The 25193-nt window shown below is 38.3% G+C and overlaps 1 protein-coding gene and 1 pseudogene across 14 annotated transcripts in view; both read left to right on the top strand.

Moving 5' to 3' along the window:
- Positions 1-25193, top strand: part of AOPEP (aminopeptidase O (putative)) — a 553954-nt gene that overhangs the window by 192537 nt on the left and 336224 nt on the right. The gene's annotated exons all lie outside the window — the stretch shown is intronic.
- On the top strand, positions 4050-4403 carry LOC140496758 (mediator of RNA polymerase II transcription subunit 11 pseudogene; annotated as a pseudogene).

Raw genomic sequence — 25193 nt, 5'->3', positions numbered from 1 at the left:
CTGGACAATGGACCCAGGCTGCTTTTGTGGCCACTGTAGCTGTTCCCCTGCTCCTGCTCCCTCCGTTCCACTCTCTCCCAGCTGGGAAAGCCCTCCCATACTGACCTTTGGAGCTTTCTTTATGGCTTGTTGGTTGAGGGATCTGGGAACCTCCCTGCTGGGAATTCTGGCCTAGAGGTCTGTTCAGGTCCTATTCCTCCCAGTGCTGTGCTGCCAGGGCTGGGCTCTGCTCCACTCAGCATCCTGTGAGATAAACCTTTCTTGTCAGCCTTCCAGGTTACCTTTGGGTGGAAACCTCTTTGACTCTGTTGTTCTGTGGCTTCTGCTGCTCTAGAATTTGTTGAGAGTCATTTTTTGCAGATATTTTGTGGGCTGTGGGGGAAGCGCTAGAGTACATGCGTCTTTCTATTCCTCCATCTTAGCTCCGCCCCCCCAACAGAGGTTTTTAAAAAAAAAGTCTTTGGGAAGACCTGTTGTTAATAAAGCAATACAGTTTGTGATCTTGGTCTTCCTTTCTGCATGTTCAGTAAGAATTTTTTTTTAAACGACATGTCCTAGAATTAAAAAAAAAAAAGGACATTTATCCTGTTCCAATCATATGCTACCTCCCTTGTTTTCTATGAGCTTTCAAGGGGCAGCTGTCATATATGACAGTCTCTTCATTACCTGACAATGTATTTCATCTGGGTCTGGTGACTTGAGCTCATCTTTGTCAATGAGGGTACTGTCTTTCTGTCTTAGATATCAACTCCCTATTAGCCATTTTTGTTTTGTCTTTTTTAGCCCAAAGATCATTTCCCAAGGCAGGGAAAACAAAAGAAAAATAAGATTCAAGAAGCTGTTCCTTCTGTCTTTTTGGTTTGACCAGGATGGATCATGTGTTCACCCATTAACACTGTTCTTCCCAGACATAAATTAAGCAATGGCAAGAATTTTGTGGTGCTGCTTGCAAATGTAGGCAAACATTGTTCTCTGATAGAAAATGAGATATAACCAAACACTTCCTGGCAGCAGGAAGAATTTCACTAAACTACTTTTCAATGGAGTTTCTTTGTGTACAGTTTTATAATTTTTACATTTAACATTTTTTACTCTATAGAAAGTTATAAATTATTAGTTGTGCTAGACCAGGGTCTTTCTTTCTGCCATATAAGTTAGGCTAGTTCTCTTCCTAAAAGCTAAGAAAGCTGTACCCAAGACTTGAAAGTTCCAAGAAGCTAAGGCTCAAGTTGACTAGATGTTGATGCAACTTTCTGTATGGCTAAAGACCATATTGGTGTGCCATCATTTTCATGCAAGGCCATGAAGAGGCCCTCTTGTTTCAAGTTGGAGCCTTCCCCATTTGGTGGATGGATGTCCCCAGATATGAGAGTCATCACACTCGGCCCTGTTAATCAGTCACATTTCTGTGCTTCCCAGTGATTCCTTTATGAAGCATTAACCCCTTTCTCTGATACAATTAAAGGAAGTCTCATTAGAAGGATACAAATTGGACATACCTTTGCAAAAGCTTTAAGTAACTAAGCCCTGGAAGTAATTCCAAGGTAGAAGAACAAGACCTCAGAGTGCTGTGGAGGAAACCCCTGCGTTGAATGAAGAAGGGATTTCTCTCTCCTCTGCCTCAATTAAGTAATCCAGCAACAGCTTGCTCAGGGGGAGACAAACTATCTCTCAGATCTAGAATTCTGGTCAAGATTCATGAATTATATTTAGTATTAGGAGAGTATCCACAGGTTACCCTTCTAAAGCATAGGAGTAACAGCCACCTAGAGACCCAATATATACTGGTGAGAGTCAGTTGGGGGAATATCTTGTGGGTGGGGTATACCATACTTTATTTCTTTAAAGAGTGTTTTGTCATTATATAAGTCTTAAGTGTATCTTAGTAGATTGTCTCCTAGATATTTTATGTATTTTGTAGTTATTTTGAATGGAATTTCCTTTTCTATTATTTCCTCTCTTTGCCAGTGTTTATGCCTTTAATTTCTTTCTCTTGTCTAGTTATCACTAGCATTTCTAGTTAGATGATAGTAGGGAGAGAGACATCTTTGATTTATCCCTGTATTTATTTTGAAAGCTTCTAGTGTTTCTCCTGGTATCTTAAGTTCTACCAATAGTGAGATCAGCTTCATCAAAAACGACCTCTTGCCTTCACTGTTATAAAAACCTAATTGTTCCTTTGGCTCCCTGTCTCACCCCACTACAATCCATTCTTCATGAAGCTGCCAAAATAATCTTCCTACGTCAAAGACCTGACCATGCCTCTCCCCTTCTCAGATATGTTTAGTGTTTCTCTGTAGCCTCCAGGATGTAGATTTCCAAGCCTGGCATTCAAGGTCCTTAGTAGTTTGTTTACACTCTTGTCTTTCTTATCTTATTTTGCATTCCCAGCAAACTGAACTAATAAGTACTCCCCCAACTTAAGGTTTGGTCTCCTATCTTTGTGAATCCACTCAAGCTATCTTTTATGCCTGGAATGCATTTTCTTTTCATTTTTACCTTTCAGATCCTTTGTCTTTTATCAGGCTTCATCTCTGGTACCTCTTTGGTTCTCATAGTTCCTAATGTTTGTACCTCTTCAAATTATCTCATAGCAGACATATATATGTGCATATGTTATATGCCCCCAGGAGAATATAAGTTCCTTAAACACAAGGACTGTTTCATTTTTGTCTTTCTTTAAGGGAGGGGAAGATTTGATTGATAGTGCCTTATAATCTCTTTGCAAATTTTGAATACCTCTCCTGAGTCAGAAGAGAAGTCCCTGAACAAAATTCTTTTAAAAATGGTCATGCCCTTGTAGAATTTTTAAATAGCTAAGCCCTAGAGGGAGCCTGTGCAGATTGGGAAATCAAAAAAAGAGCTAGCCATTGTGAAAGAACCAAGCTCTTCTTGTCTTGACTGGTTTTTTAGGCCAGTCATGAGTGAGGACAGTAGGATGCTTCACTTTTGTAACTGAAATGAAATGAGAATTCATAGTCCATCTAACAGTTAACAAATAGAGGTTTACTTAACCTTAGCATAGACAGTACATTTAGCAAGTACAGAATGTTGATTCAGTTGAGAACAGCTTCCTTGCCTTCCCAAAAGGGCAGTAGATTTATATCCCCAAGGACCTGGCACAGTGCCTTATAAATAGTAGGTGCTCAAAAAATGTTCAGTTGAACCGAAGTCTCTCCAGAGGTTTGTTCTTGCCCATCAGTTTTATCAGTGACTTCATCAGAGGCGAAGATGGCAAACAAATCAAATATGCAGTCGTTACTTTGTAGGGGACAGAGTGGGGAAGAGAGTAAGATGTGAATACGCTGGATGAATCAGAGTCTAAAAACATTTTCACTGGCTAAAAGGATGGGCTGACTCTAATCAGCTAGAATTTAATAGGGATAAATATAAAGAACTTGGATTCAAAAAATCAGTTGTGCAAGTACAGGACAGGGAAGGCATGATTAGAGAACATAGTGTTTAGACAAATAAAAGTCTTAGTGGAATTCATGTTCCATATGAATCAGTAACCAAAATGGCTGACTTAATCTTGGGTTGCATTGATGAAAGCATAGTGGCCAGAATGAAGTGAGTGACAGTCAGTTGTACTCTGCTCTGGACAGATTACAAATGGAATACTGTGTTCAGTTCATTGTACTGTCATTTTCAAATGAGGCCATTGATAAACTAGACAGCATCCAGGGGAGGTTAACCAGGATGATAACTGGGAATGGAAATCATGCCATAAATGGAACTGGAGATTTTTAGAATAACCAGGAGAAAGAAAAATTAGCATTATGGAGGATGTAAACTATCATATCAATACTTGTGTTTAGGAGGGAAGGGAGGAAGGGCAAGAATTTGGAACTCAAAATTTTTAAAAATGAATGTTAAAAATCTTTACATGTAATTGGAAAAAGTATTTAAAGAACAGTCATCTTCATTGGAAGTTGGAGTGCAGCTACGGTAGGTTGGCTTCTGCTGGGCTGATGTGAGAAAGGTTTGCAGGTTTCCCAGACTGGTGGTCTACTGGGAAAACAGTTGTGGCAAGGATTCCCGTTACATTCATGGTGACTTATAGCTTGGTGAACAAGTGGCTGTGGGCCTTGGAGGATATCGAATAGGAGATAGGGTCTGTTCTGCAGAGACCTAGAACTCTGATTCAGGAGCTGTCCAACGAGAAGGCAAACAAACAGCTGCTGAATGGGCAGGTGGCAGCCTTCACCTCCCTGGTGCAGCCCATGGAGGCCAAACTGTCAGCCCAGATCTGATACCTGACCCAGGTAGCAACTGGCCAGCCTCATGAGGGTTCCAGCTAGTCTTTAGGAAAGGACTGCCAGATGGCACTGAAATGAGTAGATTATGCTCGATTGAAACTGAGTGAGCTGGCATGGACCTGTGAACAGGTGTTGGAGACCTAAAGTAGGGTAGAGGCCCTTCCTTTTCCCTCTTCCATACCTCTGTTATCTTGGACAAAGTAAGAAGAGTAATCTAGGCCATGCTACTAAGTGAGGAGGAGGTGGCGTCCCACCAGACTTCACCATTAAAAAAATCCAAGGGAAAGAAAAAAGATAACAACTGGTTTCATCCAGGAACTCTCCACAAATTACCTCTTAAACCAGGAGTTGGAGATCCTTATATACAACTTCTTTCTTCCACCCTAGATTTCCATTTTCCCATGATACTTTGGGTTCTTCTTGTCATTTTGGTCCAACTCAGATACACAAAATAGGCAAGAAGATCTGACTTTCTAATAAGCCTAAAATTTCTATGCATCATAAAGTAGGAGGGGATAAGGACATCTAATTACTTAGGGAGGGTGTAGAAGAATAGCTGAGGGAATAGTAGGAGAGTGAAATTCAAGATCATGTGAGGGGTGGAAAGGAGTAGGGCAGCACTTTGGTACCGAGGTGGGGAGCAAGAAGAGGAAATTGCTTGACTTGGGTTAGGTGCATTCTAATGAGTAGAGCAGTGTAGGGGAAAATATTGATGGGATATACTTGGGGAAAGACAAAATTGTCAAGTGGAAGAGGATTTTTAGGAAATATTGATTGCAGAATAGACTTAGAAATTAGAAAACAGTCACATTTGGTGAAACTAATAGCAAATCTTTAGATTCAGTGGGAGGAGTAAATATTATTGTAGAATAGTTGTCTTGGGAGAAAAGCCTTGCTGTTTCCAGATGGCTGAAGCATGGCTTATATCAAAGATTCAGGCAGATCTGTCTCACGAGAGATAATCAGCTCGAAACCTAAGAAGATGAGAGAAAAGGGAGGCCGGACCCCTGAAGAGAATGGGAGTTGTGGGTAGTGTGGAGTGAGGGTTAAGGTCAGAGTTATGAAGGCTGTGGAACTAGGCAAGAAACTCTATGCAGTCAGGGCCCTGCCACTCTCTCTCCAACTTTATTTCCCACCACTCCTTTCCTGTGCTCTAGAAAAACTGGCCTATTAATGGGTCTTAGAACATGTCTTCTGCTTTTGTTCCAATAATTCATCCATCCAAAAAAAAAGTCATCCTCAAATATTTGAAATGCTGTTATGTAAATGAGGACTTAGATTTGTTTCCTTGGGCCTCAAAGGTCAGTACTATGAACAGTGAAAAAGAAATGGTTGGATATAAGGAAAAATTTCCTTATGAAAATGTTAAGAATGGAATGAACTGTTCCAGGAGATAGTAAAAAGTTTTCTGGCAGAAATATTGGTCACTCGTTAGAATGTTGGAGATGGAGATTCCTTTTGAGGTGCGGGTTGAATTTTCTTTCAATATGAGATTCTGTGATTCATTTCTTTCTGTTTAGTTTTGTGTTTTCCCTGTTTGTCACTAAGATGTCAAAACCCCTCAAGTTGGCTAACATCAAATCTCTGACAGTTTGGTGTAATTGAATTGGTTTATCTCTCTAGCAGAATGAGATGAGGGAGGGTCTGCATTTTAGGGGTGGTGAGAGGAACAGAGGGGAGAAAAGTGAAAAAATGCACATAGGAAAAAAAACATTCAAAAAAGCATACAGAAAAGGGGGGCTGGGGACCCTGAAAGCAAACTTCATTTACTACACAGTTTTTTCAAAGCCAGTGTAGCTAGTCACTCACTGGTGCTTGAAATTTTGTTTACATTGTCTCCATGTACATTAAAATTTTAAAACAATGTTCACAATACTATAAAAGAAGCACTAGAAAAAAGGAGGAAGTGAAGGGCATCAGTGGTTGTGGGATTTCTTTAAAAAGGACAAAAAACATAAGAGCCAAGTCCCAGGAACTTTGATTTTTCATTACCGCAACCTGAAAGAATTATTGCTGTGCTTGAATGCCTTTTCAGGGACAAGCCCACCCTCAAACTAGTCCCTCTGTGTTCAGGCTGGGGGCAGCCCCCAGAGAAGCTTTTTAGTGAAGGGAATGGCAGCACACGCTCTTGGATTAGAGGAATAAGAAGCCATGCTCCATTCCTTTCCCTTCCTCTCCTCCCAGAGTTCCTCGGTGACACAATACCAGTCTCAGTGCCTATACCTTTCATATTTACGTTTTCCTTTGAGGATCACTCTGAAAATAGACAGTGAGTGCCTTGCCTGACACCATCCCCCTAATATGTCAGTGAACTGTCTTAGAAAAGGTTATTATGACAGATGTATGTGACCTTGGTTCATCTTTGCATATGCATCTTAATCACAGGCATAGGTGATACCACCAGTCTGGTGATTGCTTGATCTATAGTTCTTTGTCTTAATTCCTTTCTATTTTAAACTTTTCCTTAATTTATCATCCACTTCAAAACCACTCAAGGTTGATCACGTAATTTTTGGATCCCCAGATATCTGCATAGAGTGCATTTACAATAAGGATAATTTTAATCTTCAAAGTGTCAGTAAATCTGGCGTATACCTTAAGCAAAAAATGTCCTTGATATTTGGATCCCTTTTCGCTTTACACAAAGATTACTTAATTTAAGGACATAGCCTTAGGTACTTCTGTTATCATTACTAACTTTGGAGTATCCGACAGGCATTCTAATAAACTTGCATTTCAGTTTCCTCTCTGCCCAAGATGGAGAATTGTGGGCATAGAATTGTTCTGTCTCTCCATATGTACATATATATTCACACACATACACATATACTTATGTTTGTGTGAATATACATATATGTATGTATGTATGTATTATTCCAGATTTGGTTGATGTTTTAGTTAGTTTTGTGGATCCGTTTTTTACCTACTGTCTTAGTTTTTGTTATAAAGGTTGGCCTCTTGGGAGGGGGAGGGATATAGAGGGCATCCCCAAAGTCTTAATCCAGTTTTAGGCTTATTAATGCTAGAACTAGACTAAGAGTTTTGGGACACCCTGAATTGGGAAATGTCAGTGATGGAAAAAAAAAAAGGTCAACAAAAGTTGTGAGTTTTTTAAAGAAAACTCTCCACTCTCTGTAGACTCCACCACGTGTAACTACTTAGGACAGTTCAGCTAGTCTGCATGTGCTCATTCATGTATTTAGCACTCGTTGCTGAGTTGTTTGGATTGTGCCCAGCTTTTTATGATGTCTTTTTTTTATGGTGGAGTGGTTGGCCACTTCCCTCTCCAGTTCATTTTACAGATGGAGAAACTGAGGCAAACAGGGTTAGGTGACTTGCCCAGAGTCACACAGCTAGTAAGTGTCTGAGGCTGGATTTGAACTCAGGAAGATGAGTCCAGGTTCAGCATTCTATCCACTGTACCATTTAGCTGCCCTGTACGTTGCATTAAAAGCTAATTAATATATCCACCCTGTTGCACCTTATGAAGACTGATAAGGGATGTGGTAAGATTAAAAATTGACTCCAACAGGCACTTCAAGGATCAAAAAGACATTTATAGACATATAAAAGTTCTGATGACACTGAAATGAACACCAGGAGTGTCCATCATAATTTTCCTCTGATGAGCTCACATTGCTTCACATTTATTCTGACAAGTGATACCCTTGTGCATGAGAAAACCTTTTTAAAATAGGTCCTATTCCATAGTTAGATTGGGAGTTTCGTTAGAGATAGAGACATGATGTTCCCTTACAGAGACCCAAAATTAGAGCCTTGATCTTTCTTTGCTGCTGCTTTGATGTAATGTGGATGAGTGAAAAGAGCACTGGGCTTGGAGCAATGCACCATGGGTTCAAGTTCCAGCTCTGCCACTTCCTACCTGTGTCATAGTGTTCAGTTATTTCTGTACGAAACCTCAATTTCCCCTTGATGTAACAACACCTGTCCAGCCAACCTCCCAGGACTGCTATAACATGGAAAAGCACTTTGTAAATGATAAAGCAGCAATACTGCACAATTGTTATTTGAGATTAGTACTTGTTATAGATGGCTATATTAATTCCTCTAGAATAATATAGAAAGAAAGCTGAAACCTCCTTTCCACATATGTTTCTTCTGATGCTACTCTGATCACATTGTAATATTAATCACTTAGTATTCAGTGATTAAGTTCTTATAACTTTTCAGCAACCCCCTAAATGATTCTACCTCCTATGTTCTTGGATCAGATAGAGCTCGAATATCTTAAACTCATTTATTCCAAATCCCATTACTTAGAATCAAGATAAGCATAATTTAAAAAAAAATTCCTTCTTGATTTCCGAAACCATAAATGTCTGTATATAGATCCCTTCTGTAAGACAGTCAAAAAGTGTTTGTCACCTTCTATCTGCATAGCACTGTGCTAGGTGATGTGAAGTACACAGAAGTATAAAAGAATATCCCTAGCTTCAAGGAAGTTATGGTGTAATTGCAGACATAATTAACACACTTGAAATAACTGCAGATTTTCTTGTTTGCTGAATATGTCATTGTATAGTAGATTATTCCACCACATTTTAATTTTAAAAGTGTGTTACAGGCTAAGTGGTAGAAGAGTTAGAGGGGATGAGATCAGTGATTTTTGAATTATGTCAGGGAAAGTTTTGTAGGAGGAGGCCAACTTGGCCCTTGAAGGATAGGGGTAACATGAAGGTGGCAAGAGAACACAGAGAGGAAAAAAGGTAGCAAAGGAGCTATGGTCTAAGGAATTCATTTGGTAAATGGGTAATGACAAGAACGTAAATCAAGGGCGATAGCAGAGGAGAGAGGGCCAGAAGAGAAACGTGGAAGTGGGTGGGAGAGGGAAAAATGGGGAAAAAATGAATAACTTAATTTAAGGTAGAGGAATTATAGTCCGTTGTTTCTGAGGTATTATTTCTAGTCCAGTTATCTGTCAAGATACATTGGTTTGGTAGCCAAAGGAAACTTAGAAGAAGAATCCTCCCTAGCAAAATATTTTAATGCTTTCCCCAAACCTCTGCCCCTAATTCTCATAGTTGAAAGAATATAAAAGGTTATGAACATTCTATTCCCAAACCAAAAAATAAAGACCCAACTTTTCTCTTCTAAATTGAAATTCATCATCTTGACATTTTAGGAAGAGAATTAACTCTTTCATATTATAATACCCTTAAAAAACATTACTACTGCAAGACCAGGGGGTAGAAGGACTCTGGGAGTGGTCTAGGCATTCATCTCATTTGGGGGAAGAATGAAAAAGAAGGGAGGCCTTTCTCCTCCAAATCTGGCAAATTCCACAAGGGTAATTTACTAATTAGTAAACTATGAGCAATTAAATATGCCCAAGTGGAAAGTTAACTGTTTTTTTCCTCCTTTTCATATACTCTAGTTAGATCTGGTAGGTTTTGATAGGAATGGCATTGCCTTTATCAAGATGAGAAAATTTGCTTTAAAATGTTTGTTTTTTGCAAAACTGCTTTAAAAAAAGTCTCATTTAGGCTTTTACCATAATTCAGTGAAAGATTCCAGGTAGTTATTGTTTGATTTCAATGATAATCCAATCCAATTCACATATTGGGAGGAACAAAATTATGTGCGGTAATGTATCTTTACTTTCAGAGCCCTGTGAATAAATGTTATTAGCAGTTGATTGAATACATTCTTTCCTGTATACACTCATAGACAGGGAATCCTGCCTTCCTTAAAAAGAGAAGTAATCACTGGAAATACATAAAATCCATCAGAATGAATTATATTTGATATTGTAGTCATAGAGTAGCATAGATTGCCTTTCTGTAATTGAATAGAAGCCTTCCTGTTTGTGATTCTGAAATTCAATTAGAACGCTTTCAGTATTGTATGTTCAAATTGCCCTGTGTTGTATGCAGTGGCCTAAGCAGACTCAAATAATTTTTACTCTCCTTTTTTTTAACCCAAGAAAAATACTCAGAATTTAAGGGAAAACACTAAAGATTTCATATTCATTTACAAGAGCATCCCTTTTTGGTGGTTTCTATTTTTTTAAGGAAAGGAATTGGGCATAAACAGCAACCAAAAAAACCACAGAGGAAAAGCAAGTTAATACTTTATACAGATCTGTGGTCTTTCATCTGAGAACTTCTAAGCACTTTTCAAACACTGACTTATCAATTCATGACAGTCTTAGAAGATTGGATAGTAATTCTGCTTTCACTTGGTTTCAAAGAGCTCACTGTGCCCTAAGACATGTGTATTTCCCCCCTTCCCCCCATTTCTTTTCTTTTTTGTTAGAAAGGCCAGAGGAAACATGGCTTGGGCCCAGCCCACCAGGAACTAAATATGTTGAAGGAGCCATGGAAAAGCTCTACAGATTCCATATAACACATGCTAAGACTTAGAAACCAGAGACAGAAGTCTCAACATATTTTTTCAAGAACTGGAAAGGCATTCAAAAGATGTTGAGCCCTAAATTATTCCAAGATACAAAAGTCAGACTAGCTGTACTGAATTTACATTATAATGAGTATTTTCATGTTTATTTCTTTCACAGGGTAGCTATGTAATAGTAATACCGTCAAATGTACATTTATGTTTTTCACATGGGGAAGAAGATTCTTGAACTTGTGTTGGCCTGAGAAGCTTCTCAAACAGGTTGGAATGACCTGGATCTCAGCTGTAAAAATCCATTGCCTTTAATTAAAAGGTTCACAGACCTTTAGATTTGTGTTCATTTAATTGTCCCAGGGTCTGGGCATATCCATCTTATCGCTTCTGTTTAGTGAAGTACTAATGAACTTTTAGGATCTTTGAACACATGCTGTTGCCTAAGCAAGTTGATTTTTCATGGGCTGGATGATTGGTATTAAATCAGAATAATCCCAAGGACCAAGACTGAGCTAAAAGATAAATCTGAATTATCTGTTACCTAATTTGGAAAGTTTTTGATAATCAGATATTTAGACTAATTGAACTTCCATGGACAATCAGTTTTCCAAGAATAAAAACACTTCCCTTCACTGAAGTTTTACTTCAATATCTTATCTTGATGTAAGGGTAATTCTGTGTGCTCGCAAGTTGTGCTGCTGGAGCACAAGCTCTCTTAGGTTCTGCCGCGCTGTAAAGTCTTTTAATATAGATCTGACAACGAACTATATCAGGGCTGACCTCCGGGTGATGGACTGTTTTGGCCATAGCAATTGATGAAAATAAGGCATAGTTTTCCAAAGTGTGAGACATAAGCCCCTTTCATCATGAAGGTCAGTCAGTCGGTGAATAAGTATCACAAGAACAGGCAACTGCAAAAGTACAAAAACAATGGCCAAAATAATTGGATGTTTTTTAGTTCAATTTCTGTGCAAATGTATCCACTCTTTTTTTGATGAAAACAATGTTCAACTCAGCCTCAGTGAAAGCTGGATGAAGACACTTCAACTGATAGCAAATACAGCAAGCAATTCTTTAATATAATGTGCACAAAGTCCCATTTAAATCAGTCCATGTTGAATTGAGATATGGGTATGTTCTACCATTGTCAGTCATGACAATAAACTGTGTCATCCTGCTGCTTGTTATACTTGAACGTGAAGTATATATAAACTCAAAGTTAAATTATTTCTACATGGAAATTGAAAGTATCATATATTATCTCTTTTATTTTGCAAGTTTCATTCATTTTTGGAAGTACAATCTAATCATTTCATTTTCAAAAGTTACAACTCTTAAAAATTGAGATGACTTGAGAACAGCTATAGGTAACTGAAATTTCTAACAACTAAATTTGTCTAACATTTTTATTACCCTAATATTTTAAAAGTAATACAGTATCCCTTCCTGATGGGTACACAGCCAATTTGAAGATAAAATTTCACAGAAACAGCTGAAACTAGTAAAAATAAAAATAATTAGGCAGCTGATAAGTAGCAAAAATATAGAAACACAAATCAAAAAAATTACAATTCATTCTACTTTTATTGAATTCACAACTGATAGAAAGGAAAGATCACATATTTGTTTTATGTTGATATTTTAACTATAGATAGCATGAAATGTAATAGATGGAAATAACATCTTGAAAATTTATGTGCATAATACATTGGTAAGAAAAATATTTTTCCAGAGAATATTAGTTGCTTTTAACAAGCAGTCAGTCTGTCAATTAACATTTAAGAGCCAGGCATTGTACTAAGTGCTGGGAATAGAAAAAAAAAAAGGCCCCAAAATAGTCCCTGCTCTCTCAAGAAACTTACAGTCTAAGGAGGAGACAACAGGCTAAAAACTGTACAAACAAAATATATACAAGATAATTTGGGAGACAGTGAAAATGCTAAGAATCAGAAAATGGAGTGCCTTGAGAAGGGACGATAAGGAGGTCAGTGTCCCTCTGTTGCAGAGTAGGTGGAGAAGAGTATGGTGTAAGAAGACTGGAAAGGTAGAAAGGGATCAAGTTACGAAGGATTTTTGACAGCCAAACAAAAGATTTTATATTTGATCCTGCAGGTGATAAGGAACCACTGGAGTTTACTGAATGGGAGGTGAGGGGGAGTGAGGGGTAGCAGGATTTGGTCAGTTAAGTACTTTAGGAAAATCAGTTTAACAGCTGAGAGGAGACTGGATTGGAGTAGAGAAAGACTTATGGCAAAAGCTAACTTTTTAAAAAGCCATGTCTGTGAAACATCAAAAAACAATTTATTTTATATAAAGTTGCTTTCAGAATTGCTGTGAATAATAAGAAGCTTCCTCCAGTAGGAAAAACGTTGGCGCTACTTAAAGCTATTGATATTGTCAAAGTGATGCTTAGTGAATCATCTAAAAACTACAGGAAATGGTTCCAATAACAGATAATTCAACAGGAAGGGAAATTACTCATATACTGAAAACCTTTGTGATCAATTAATTGAGCAATTAATATCTATTTTGCATTGCAAGTGAATGAAGCAACAGATAGCATTAAAGATGCACGTTCAATTACATATGTCCAGTATGTCCAATACGTTGCTGAAACCCAGCAGAGATTTGTTATTTTACAAGCTTATTGATGGGTAAAAAGTAGTTTGTAATTATGCTAAGAAACTGACTAAGAAATCCATATTCTTTGACTCAGTGGGTCACCGTTGCTAGGAGTATACTCCAAAGAGGTCAGCGATAAAAAGAGTGATCCTATATCTAGGCCAAAATATTTGTAATATCACTTTTTGTAGTAGTAAAGAGCTGAAAACAGAGTGGATACACATTAATTTTAAAATGGTTTTAAAAAGTGTGATTTATGTATGCAACAGAATTTTACTGTGTTTAAGAGATAGTGAGTATGATGAATACAGAAAGGCATGGGAATGAATTGAAATAAAAAGAACTAAGGAAACTATACACAGCCATACCAACACTATAAAAGGGAAAAACAATATTTAAAAAAAAAATTGAAACAGAATACTATACAACTAATGAATAAACTTGGCCGCAAAGAAGAAACATGAGAAGGCATATCCCCAGTCTTTAAAAGATAGGAACTTCTAGATTGCATGTTATCAGACTTGATATTGCATATTATATCAGACTTTTTCGGTGTCTTGGTTCATTTTTCTGAATTGTCTGTTATTTTTCCCTTTTCTTGTGATTCTCTGGGAGGGGAATGCATGCATTGGGAAATAGAAGTGATGTCACAACAAAAAATATTAGTAATTTTTTTTAAGTCCTAAGGCTGTGATGCCTATAAATTTACTGTTTTCCTTTTATTATGAAAATGCTGGCAGGCAGAAAACTTTTTTTTTTCCTTTATGAGGAAGATGTTGGGAAATCCAAGTATTTTATGAGAGTCTCCACCCTTCATTTACTGCTGCTAGCTTGTATTAGAAAGTTGCTTTTTGGAGCTCATTTTAAAACCTGAGGTAACATAATGCTTTATATGCAATAATGATTAGCCTTTCACACTGAATTTTACATATAATTATAGATAACATTTTTTGTATGGTAAGTTGGTGTTCCTTTTATAGTTATTTCCTCATAAAGAGGACTTAGCGTTAAAGTTCATAAAATGTTACAAATGGAAGGAGAAATCTTAGAGACCCTCTAGTTCTTTACCCTTTTTTTACAGGTGAAGAAACTGAGCCCCAGAAAAGAAAAGTGACTTGCCTCAAAAAGGCAGTTAAGTAGCAGAACTGGGTCTTAGTCCTAGGGTCTCTGATGGTAAATTCAGGCAAGTACTCTTGCTATGATACCACACTGCTTTTCAGTATCTATTAATAACTTAGCAAAAGCTTATATTATGCCACCCACATTCTCCCCTTGGTACATCAGTCCAGCTGATGTAGTCCAGAGGCAAAGGAAAAAAGGGGGCCACCTAACCTGTGTGACTTTGGGTGAGTCACTTAGCCTCCTCCGTCTGTAATGTGGACCGTTCTCACTATTATTGACAACCCCAGAGTACATGTAGCTTTCTTATAGAGCCCGAATTGATTGTGTCAGCAGCTAGTAAGTCACTTCTGCTGTCTTAGACTTGCTACAATTATTAATGAGAAGGTACAGATAAATTATTCCTCTAAAAAAAGGTTGTGGAAGTTTTTGAAACTTATAGCCAATCTGGGACAGTGTTTTGATATTTACTTCTATGTAAGTTAATTTTTAGAGACAAATGCCTAGAATGTATTATGGAGAATGTCAGCAGTTATAGGTGCTTTATCACAAAAATACTAATATTCTACAAAAAAATTACTGTTATTCTATAATTATATTGAATTTGGTGGATAGTCATCCTTGGTAAACGAACACAGATGAAATTCCAAATGCCAGTCAGGCTATGTCCTGTATTATAAGCATCTCTAGATGGCAACCCCAAAGCCAGCCTTCCCCCCCAACAGCTCAGAGTCTTTCCAATACTTCAGTGACTAGCAGGTTTCACTTTTTGTATTATGAAACCATAAAATATTCACAGTTGTCAGGGAGCCATGAAGCTCATTAGTTCAAATGTCTTGTTTTGCAGATCAAGAAATTCAGGCCCAGGAAAGATAAATGACTTGCTCAAACCCATGTCACGTAGCTAACTCTTGACCAGAGGCTGAGACTAGAATCCATGCCTCTTGACTTTCACTCTAGTGTATTTTGTAGTAATCTCAATGGAGTCTCTCCTCTGTCCAATTCACCTTCCACAAAGCTGCTGAAGTAATTTTCACAACTGTGACTGTCACTCCTCTGCTTAAGGACCTTCAATAGCACCTATTCCCTCTAGTATAAAGGGGTGCCATGAGTTGAAAAGATTAAACTTCTCCTGTTTGACTCCAGAGGACACAGCTAGGAACAATAGGAGGAAATTGCAGAAAGGCAAAATGAGACATCATGGCAGTAGAAACTCCCTAACAAGAGTGAAAGGAGGTGTATTGAGAGGTGGCATTTCCCTTTTTTAGAGGTCCTGAAGCATAGGATGGGTCAGGTACATGGTAGTGACAGTTCCCTTTAGACATGGGCTTGATCAGATGGCCATTGAGGTTCCTTCCAATTCTCAAATTCTATGATCCTATGAAAATCCAATGTACTTTTCCAGGCTTACTGAGCCACCTCTCACAATCTTCATTGCAACCAAACTGGCCTGTATTCCATTTCCCATCTCCAAACCTTTGTATCAGTAAACCTTTGTGAGTAAAGTGCTTTGCCTCCACAACTCTACATTTTAGAATCCCTAGTTCCCTTCAAAAGTCAAGTCATGTTTGCTCCTATAGAAAATCTTTCCTGTTCATGGTCAGTCTCTTTTCAAATGATCAAATTTGATCATATCTATTTACAGGTTATTTCCCCTCAGTAGAATATAAGCTCCTTGAGAGAAGGGCCATTTTTTTTCTTACTTTGTCCTTGTGTCTCTAATGCCTAACACATGTTTGTTGGATTGAATTGTTGGATGATTTTTTAAAAAAAGATTATTTTGTTAAATCATGGTCTTAGAAATTCTTTTTGAGAGAAAACAACCTCTTTTCCTTCTTTTAATTTTTTAAAATAAGTTTTTATAGATGTCTTTTGTTTCTTACATCATCAGTTATTCCTGGTACCTTCCTCCCTCCTTCTCCCAGAAAATCATTCTACATGACAAATAGTAATTTTTAAGAATTTATGACCAAATGAGATCGAGAGCATTGTGAGGTGTAAAGTGGATAATTTCAGTTACATTAAATTAAAAAGAATTTGCAGAAATGAATCCAGTGCAGCCAAGATTAGAAGGAAAGCAGAAAACTGGGGAAAATATTTTTTCACAGCAAATGCCTCTGTTAAAGGCCTCATTCCTCACATATGTAGAGAACTGACTCACATCTGTACAAGTCATTCCTCAGTTGATAGATAGTCAAAGGACATGAACAAGCAGTTTTCAGACAAAATCAAAGCTTTCTGTAGACATGTGAAAAAAGCTTTAAATCACTATTGATTAGAGAAATTCAAATTAAAACAAATTTGAAATACTACCTCATAGCTATCAGATTGACTATATTGACAGAAAAGGAAAATGACAAATGCTGGAGGGAGGAAATGGGGAAAAATTGGCATACTTATTCATTGTTGGTGGAGTTGTGAATTGATTCCAACCATTCAGAAAAACCAGGAAAGACTTAAATGAATTGATGCAAAGTGAAGGAATCAAAAGCAGGAAAACATTGTATACAGTAATTGACTGATGTTTGTCCTTCTTGAAGATGAACATGGCATTGAGAAGGTGATGTCATGACCTGCAAATAAATTGGATTTAAATGAGAGAGAGATGAGCAAAGTCATCAGCCTCACTGTCTCCTGTGGAGTCATCTAGGTCCAGTGACAAGATATAGATCAGGACAAGTGGAGATGGCCCCAGATGTAGTAGGAGACTGTAGCTTTTTATAAGCTAAGGGCTTTCCCAGGTCTCAGTTTGTTTGAGGCAATGTCCATTCAGTGATTATGACTAGGTTAAAAAATGAGGTAAAGAATGGCCTCTTTTACCTAAAAAATCAATCTGGGAGAGGAAGACCCTCAGGTTTCTGGCCAAAACATAAGCAGTTGCTATTTACACTTACTCATAGCCATCTGAGGCCAAACAATGACCAAATGAGGCTTGGGATGGTGCCTATTTTTGGCCAATTAATGAGAGCCTGGTGATGTGAGTTTAAGCCAGATCCTTAAAAAAGAAATCTAGCCTCTAAACCCCGAAATACTTTGGGAGATGTTAGTGGATCACAATTTATCTTCCTTTGGGCAGAATACCCACTGGTAAGGGTAGGATTCCCTAGGTGGACAGAGGAAGAGGAGGGAAGGAGGGAGACCGGAAGGAAGGAAGGATGGATGGATGGATGGATATACATAGTAACAGCAATATTGTAATGATGATCAACTCCAAAAGACTTAGCCATTCTCAGCAATACAGTGATCTAAGACACTTCTGAAGGACCTATGGTGAAAGGTGTTATCCACCTCTAGAAGAAAGAACTGACGGAGTCTGAATGCAGATTGAAGCATTTTTTTAAACTTTATTTCTCTTAGTTTTTTTTTTTTGTCTGTTTTTTTTTTCAACAGAGCTTTTTCTTTCTCTGTTTTCACTCTTCTAATTTTTTTATAGTTTGATCATTAATATTAAGGTCATGTGTCTATTTAGAATGTTTAATAAAATAAGGAGTATTCTTTCTAGTAACTTATATTTTCTGCTTTATCTAATACTGTACGATTGAGTTCCACTGTTTTGAATTCTCCCTTGTCTAGTTTGTTCCATTAATCTATCTCTGTATTCGTTAACCAATACTTGATGTAATTGATGAAGTGCTGCTTTATAACATAGTTTGATATCTGGAAATGCTGTTCTCACCTCATTTCTATTTCTTTTTATAATTTTCTTTGATATTCTAGATCTTTTGTTCTTACAAATAAATTTTGTTATTATTTTATCAAGTTCCATGAAGTATTTCCTTGGTAGTTTGATTAGAATAGCATTAAAAGCATAAATTTACTTTGGAAGGATTGTCATTTTTATTATATTGGCATGCCCTTTCCATGATCACTGAACATTCCTCCAGCTCTTTAAGTTGTCCTTTATTTCTTTAAGAAGCACTTTGTAACTGAATCCATATAAGTGTTTTATAATGTTTTGGTACAATTTTATACTTATTTGGAATGGGATTTTCCTTTTAATTTTTGATTCTTGTGTTTTATTATTGGGGGGTTAGGTTTTATTTTGTAACCTGCAATTTTGCTAAATCTGTCAATTGTCTCAGTATCTTTGCTGATTCCTAGGATTTTCCAAGTGAACCATTGTATTATCAGCAGACAGGGATAGTTTTATCTCCTTTTTAGCTGTCTTTATGCCTTTTATTTTTTTCTCTTGCCTTATTGCTGTTGTTAGCGTTTCCCAGAACTATATCAAGTGATGGTGGAGAGAGTGAGCATCCTTGCTTCACTCCCATATTTATTGGTACAGGTTTTAGTGTATCCCCAATGCATATCATGCTTGCTTTTTGTTTTAGATAGTACTTTTAGGATATTAAAAAAAGATCCCTCTATGCCTATATTTTGTAGGGTTTTAAGCACATTCTTTCCATATTTTTCAACCAGATATGACTAAAAAATTACATTTCCCTGGTGTCCTTGTCTATGAAATCAATCCATCAACAAATATTTGTTCAGTGTTTACTGTATAAGAGATGTTGAATAGAAAGGAATTAAAAGATTTGGCAACTCATAGGCTAAGCGGGGTGAATAGAAGAGTGAAGTTAAGGAGGACACCTACATTAAGAACCTGGATGACTAGAAGAATGATGGTGCAGTTGATAGTAACTGAGAAGTCTGGAAGAAGGGTCATGGTTGGCAAAGGACATACCGAGTTTGAGAGTCATGTAGAACATCCAGTTCCAAGATCCAGTAGGTAATTGGTCAGGCAGGACCCAAGTTCAAGGGGGAGACCAGAGCTTGATGAATCTGGGAACCATCTGCATAGAGCTGATAATTGAACTGATAGGAGTTAATGAGGTTAACAAGGTATGGAAGACTTTTTCATGTAACTTCATTATGGTCATTAGTCAGAACAATTGAACTGAATGAAGGTAATATTCTACAGTGGAAAATAACATTGGTTTAGGAGTAAGAAGATTTGGGTTCAGATCTTGCTTCTGATTCCTATATGACCTTGAACAAGTCTCTTAATTTCCCCAGGCCTCAGTTATCTCATATGAAAAACGAGGTGAGTTGGGCTAGATGGCTTCTGAAATACTTTCCAGCTCGAGTCCTACTATCCTGTGTCCCTGTGAAATGCATTTGGCTGTATGACCACTTCAGCTGCCACGGACAGTTCTCACCTCTTTTTCAATTTTCTCTTCTTTGCAGTGACACTGCTTGTCATTAGTATAAAGGAATGAGGTTCTACAATAGTTCAAGTCAATCAGACTTATTTTTAATTATTATAGTTTCAAAGGGAAAAATATTAAAATTTGGTGGTTAGAATTCTGTCTAAGTTAGCAATCACTTTGTGATCAGAGTGCAGGCAAATTTTACTTGACGATAAAGAGATCTTCAGCTTCCTCTCTCTAGTCCATTGATGGTAGCTTTCTCCCTTGAGCAGGAAATACAGGCCCAGGTTCCTGTCACAGGTTTGATCTTGAAGCATGATCTTTCCATCAGGAATGATGGATTGTTCCTTTGCTCCTGGATTGGGTGGGATTCATACTCTTTTATCTTTGTCATTGTATGCATCAAATTGGAAACAGAAGAGGTCTGCAGTTATCCAATCTATCTTCCTGCTAATCTAGGATGCTTATGACAACGAAGGAGCAATTTTTCTATAACTGTTCAATTGGCACTCTCTATGAGATTGGCCTCTGTGATTTACTTCATATATGAAAAATTGTAATCAAAGGCATAATTTCTTCTTAAAGACATTCAGGAGAGGCAATATGGTAAAGTAAAAACGAGGCCTTTATCTGACCTCAGAAGACCTGGTTCAAATTGGCATCTGCCCCTAACTAGCCTTGTGACCTTGGGCAAATCATGTAATGTTTCTAAGTCAGTTTCTTACTTTCCTTGTTTGTAATGTAGAAGAAAACAAAACTTCTGCTTAGAATATTGTTTTTGAACTACCACACACTATAAATGAGACCTTGTATCATTATCCTTCTGACCAAGGGACAAATAGGGCGCCTGGTGAGAAATTCCAGGCTAACCATGCATCTTCAAGCAAAATCAAGAAGCCAAGCTGCTACACTGTCACCAGATGTCACAGGTTCAGTTAAGTTTTTAAAAAAGTATTTAAGTGTCTGCTCTTACAAGTTACGTTTTTATGCTATATGTATGCGATACACACACACACACACACACACACACACATATGCTCTACGTTATAGATTTTCAAGGGCAAGTGTCAGATTAAACCCTCCTCTGAAAGAGCTTACAATTGAAAGATAAGGAGTACAGGACAGCAGTAATCATGTGTAATTATGAACATAACAAAAACTGATAAATTCAAATGAGAGATCCAGATTGGGGTGGAGGGCACCTAGGGCATAAGGATAGTGTGAGGAAAGTTACAAAAACAGGAAAGTCTAGGACAAAATAAAAAGGAGAATGGTGTATTTGACCTGTGTATTGGTTATATGAAGAAGAGTGAGAGAGAAAACTCGGATGAGACATTGTAGAAGATCTGAAATGGCAGGATGAGGAATTTTTATTTGGTTGTTGTTCAGTTGTATCACACTAATTTCAGTAGGAAGCCCTGAAGATTTTCAGGTGAAGGATTGATATGATCATGTTGGTAAATTAGGTAGGTTAATTGGGCAGTGGTATGAAGGCTGTACTGACCAGTAATAAATCCTTGTCTTACTTCACACTACATCTCCTACATGAAGCTTTTCTACTCCTCCCAGTTTCTCATGCCTCCCTCTCAGAAACTGCCTTGTTGACATGTTTGCTTCTCTGCCATTTCAAGCTCACCATGTAATGTAATCAGTAGACCTTAAGTTTGTAGTTCAGGCAGGAGATGATTTTAAACTAGAGTAACTGTCCACAACTAGTCCAGGGCTGGATACAGAGATCAGGACAGGAACTTCAGCTGCTCCTGAGACCAAGGAAAAGAATGTGATTGAAGGCCAGACAGATTCTGTCCTCCATCTCTAGTATGTTTAGTGATGTACCCTGTCCTATCGGGGAAGGCTGATGTCATTGACCTGCTACCAGCAGGAAATTTTGAGCCAGGAAAACTTGGGGTCAAATCCTGCCTCTGACACTTACTAGCTGTGACCACTGGCAGATCACTTCACCTGTCTGAGCCTCAGTTTCCTCCTCAGTACAATGAGGAGTTTGTGTTAGATGGATTTCAACATCCCTTTCAGGCCTAAATCTAAGATCTTGTGATTGAGAAAGTTCACTGAGTTTGCATTGAGATATTCCCATATATAAATGGGAGGCAAGAAGACTGTTCTCAAATAGGAACATAGTCAGTGGTCATGGGAAAAAAAGCTTCTTAGTCCCTAAAGACATTGAGCCTATGACTTTAGCTTTTTTAATCAGATGACCTTTAACGGAAATAGGTAAAACCAAAGCTACAGCCTTTTCTGCAATGTCTCTCATTATCTCTTCTTTCCTCATATAGTAAAGGGAAGTATCTTCTTTCTTCTTTCCGCTAAAGCAATGGTGTAGGGGCAGCTAGGGGGTGCCGTGAATAGAGCACCAATGCAGCAGTCAGGAGGACCTGAGTTCAAATCTCACCTCAGACACTTGACACTCACTAGCTGTGTGACCTTGGGCAAGTCACTTAACCCCAACTGCCTCATCCTGGGTCATCACCAGTCATCCTGATAAATATCTGGTCACTGGATCCAGATGGCTCTGGAGGAGAAGTGAGGCTGGTGATCTGCACAGCCCTCCCTCCCTCAGAGCAAAGTCAAGTGCAAGTCATGTCATTATTTCTCCGATGGCATGGTCTTCTTTGGCAACGAAGGACAAACACACACACACACAAAGCAGTGGCATGGAGGTGACCCTGAAGTCTTAAAGACTGCATCAGAAAATCACAAGATCAGATAGGTCTCTTGTATGGGAAAGCCCTTGCATTGTTCTGTTGTTAGAGGCCCAGTTTCAGCTAAGTGTGAAGAGGCTCATGACCAGAAGACAGATATACTGGAGGACATTTTTTTTTTGCCATAGCCATTCATGAAGACCATTTTGCTAAGGCATGCTTGTATTGATATCAGTGAAATCATAGACCTTTTATAATAATTATATTCTTTTATTTGTGTTTTATATAAAATCAAATAATGTTAGAGTCAGTAGATACCTTAACAATTGTCCAGTCTAATTGCTTCAGTTGTATAGTGACTAAATCAAGGCTTAGAGAGATAAAATGATTATTCAGAGTCACACAACTAATTCAGATAAAGACTAAAACTCAGATTTGATACATTTTTTGTGAATAGTATTTTATTTTTTTTCTAATTACTTATAAAGATGGTTTTCAGCATTATTTTTTATAAGATTTTGAGTTTCAGATTTTTTCTCCCTCTGTCTCAGCCGCCATCCCCAAGATGGCAAGCAGTGATTCGGTACATTTAATGATTTGATACATTTTTAAAAGTTTTTTATGTCAGTTCCCTAGGTATTTATTGAACACTTACTGTTTATTCAGTAGTTCTCAAGGTGTCGCATAGAATAGAAAGACATGTTAGATAATTGCTTCATTCAAGGAGCTTCTAAGTCTCACTTGGCAGGTAAGACACTTTAAAAAATTATAACAATACAGGACACTTTAAAGATAAAGTGCCAAAAGTGAGCGGTATGGATGCTGAGTGCTGTAGAGGTTTAGAGACAGAAGAAGTCTTCAGAGCAGCGAACTTCAGTGATTTCATGGAAAGTTTAAAAAGGAAGATAAGACTTGATTCTTGGAAGTAAGAGTGGATAAATGAAAAGTAAGGGAAAGGCATTCAAGGAGGAGAGTATAATATGAGCAAAGATTTTTTTTTTTACTAAGTTTATATCCTCTTAACTTTTCTGACCTTGATCACTAGAATTGATCAATTTGAAGTGAGTGACCTAACATTTTTGTGCAAGAGAAAAAAACCTCTTTATTTAAGACCACTGATCAACAGGGGAAAAAATATCAATAGAGGTCTAAGTAGAAAAGGAAAGGGTATGATTGTCTACTCACTCATCTTAAACATTTACAATGGGAAACATAAAAATATGTTCAATGAGTATGACAAAGTGGATTGTGTGTATACATATGCAGCATGCTGAATGTCTTATATTTCCTTTTTAAAAAATTTTCTCTAGCATTTAGCATTGTGCTAAGAATGTGGCAGATGTGCTGAGACACTTGAGCATACTTCTCTAAAGAGTACTCTATCTTCTGTTTATTAAAAATGGCTAAACGGGGGCGGAGCCAAGATGGCGGAGTAGAAACACACAAATATGCTAGCTCCGAACCCACAGCCCATGAAATATTCGTAGTAAAGAGCCGCCAATAAATTCGGGAGCAGGAGAAGCCATATAATAGTGGAGCGGATAAGACTTCTGTTCCAGAGGGACCTGCAAACTTCTTGCAAAAGGTCCGTCGCGCTGCGGACCCGGAGCCCAGCCCAGCCCTGCACCGGCCCCGGCACAGAGAGGAACAGATCCAAGCGGACTTCAGGGACGGGATCTCCAGGGGCCACGCGGGTCCCTCCACCCACAGGTGACGGGGGTCGGTGAGAAGGTCTCTTTGGTGGGTCGAGAGGGGAGTGGGGTGCCCCCATACTCAGGCCCCCTTGGAAGGCAACAGCGGAGGCGGGAGCAGACCGGGGCTCCCCAAGCAGGCAGGAGCCAGGATCCATTGTTGAAGGTCTCTGCATAAACCCCCTGAGGGAACTGAGCCCGTGAGGCGGCCCTGCCCCACCTGAGCACCTGAACTTATTCTCACACTGAATAGCAGCCCTGCCCCCGCCCAAAGCCCTGAGGCTGGAAGCAGCATTTGAGTCTCAGACCCCAAGCGCTGCTTGGAGGATCCAGAGGCGAGGTGGGTGTGAGGAGAATATTCAGAGGTCAAGTCACTGGCTGGGAAAATGCCCAGAAAAGGGAAAAAAACCAAGACTATTGAGGGTTACTTTCTTGGTGAGCAGGTTTCTCCTCCCCTCCCTTCTGATGAGGAAGAGCAGTGCTCACCATCAGGGGAAGACACGGAAGTCAGTGCTTCTACATCCCAGCCCACTCAATGGGATCAGTTCTGGGAAAAGGTCTTAAAGAGCCCAAACAATTTTCAAAATCATGATAGAGAGGTGGAGGAAAAACTGGGAAGAGTAATAAAAGACTTGCAAGCTAAGTATGAACAACAAATCAGCACCCTGCTAAAGGAGACCCAAAAAAATGCGGAAGAAAATAACACCCTGAAAAACAGGCTAACTCAATTGGCAAAAGAGGTTCAAGAAGCCAATGAGGAGAAGAATGCTTTCAAAAGCAGAATTAGCCAAATGGAAAAGGAGATTCAAAAGCTCACTGAAGAAAATAATTCTTTCAAAATTAGAATGGAACAGATGGAGGCTAATGACTTTATGAGAAACCAAGAAATCACAAAACAAAACCAAAAGAATGAAAAAATGGAAGATAATGTGAAATATCTCATTGGAAAAACAACTGACCTGGAAAATAGGTCCAGGAGAGACAATCTAAAAATTATGGGCCTACCTGAAAGCCATGATCAAAAAAAGATCCTAGACATCATCTTTCACAAAATTATCAAGGAAAACTGCCCTGATATTCTAGAACCAGAAGGCAAAATAAATATTGAAAGAATCCACCGATCACCACCTGAAAAAGATGCAAAAAGAGAAACTCCTAGGAATATTGTGGCCAAATTCCAGAGTTCCCAGGTCAAGGAGAAAATATTGCAAGCAGCTAGAAAGAAACAATTCAAGTACTGTGGAAATACAATCAGGATAACACAAGACATAGCAGCTTCTACATTAAGGGATCAAAGGGCATGGAACAGGATATTCCAGAAGT

This window comes from Notamacropus eugenii, chromosome 3, assembly GCF_028372415.1.
Source record: "Notamacropus eugenii isolate mMacEug1 chromosome 3, mMacEug1.pri_v2, whole genome shotgun sequence".
Lineage (NCBI taxonomy): Eukaryota > Metazoa > Chordata > Mammalia > Diprotodontia > Macropodidae > Notamacropus > Notamacropus eugenii.
The sequence above is the reverse complement of the archived record's forward strand: the minus strand, read 5'-3'. Positions and strand labels throughout refer to the sequence as shown.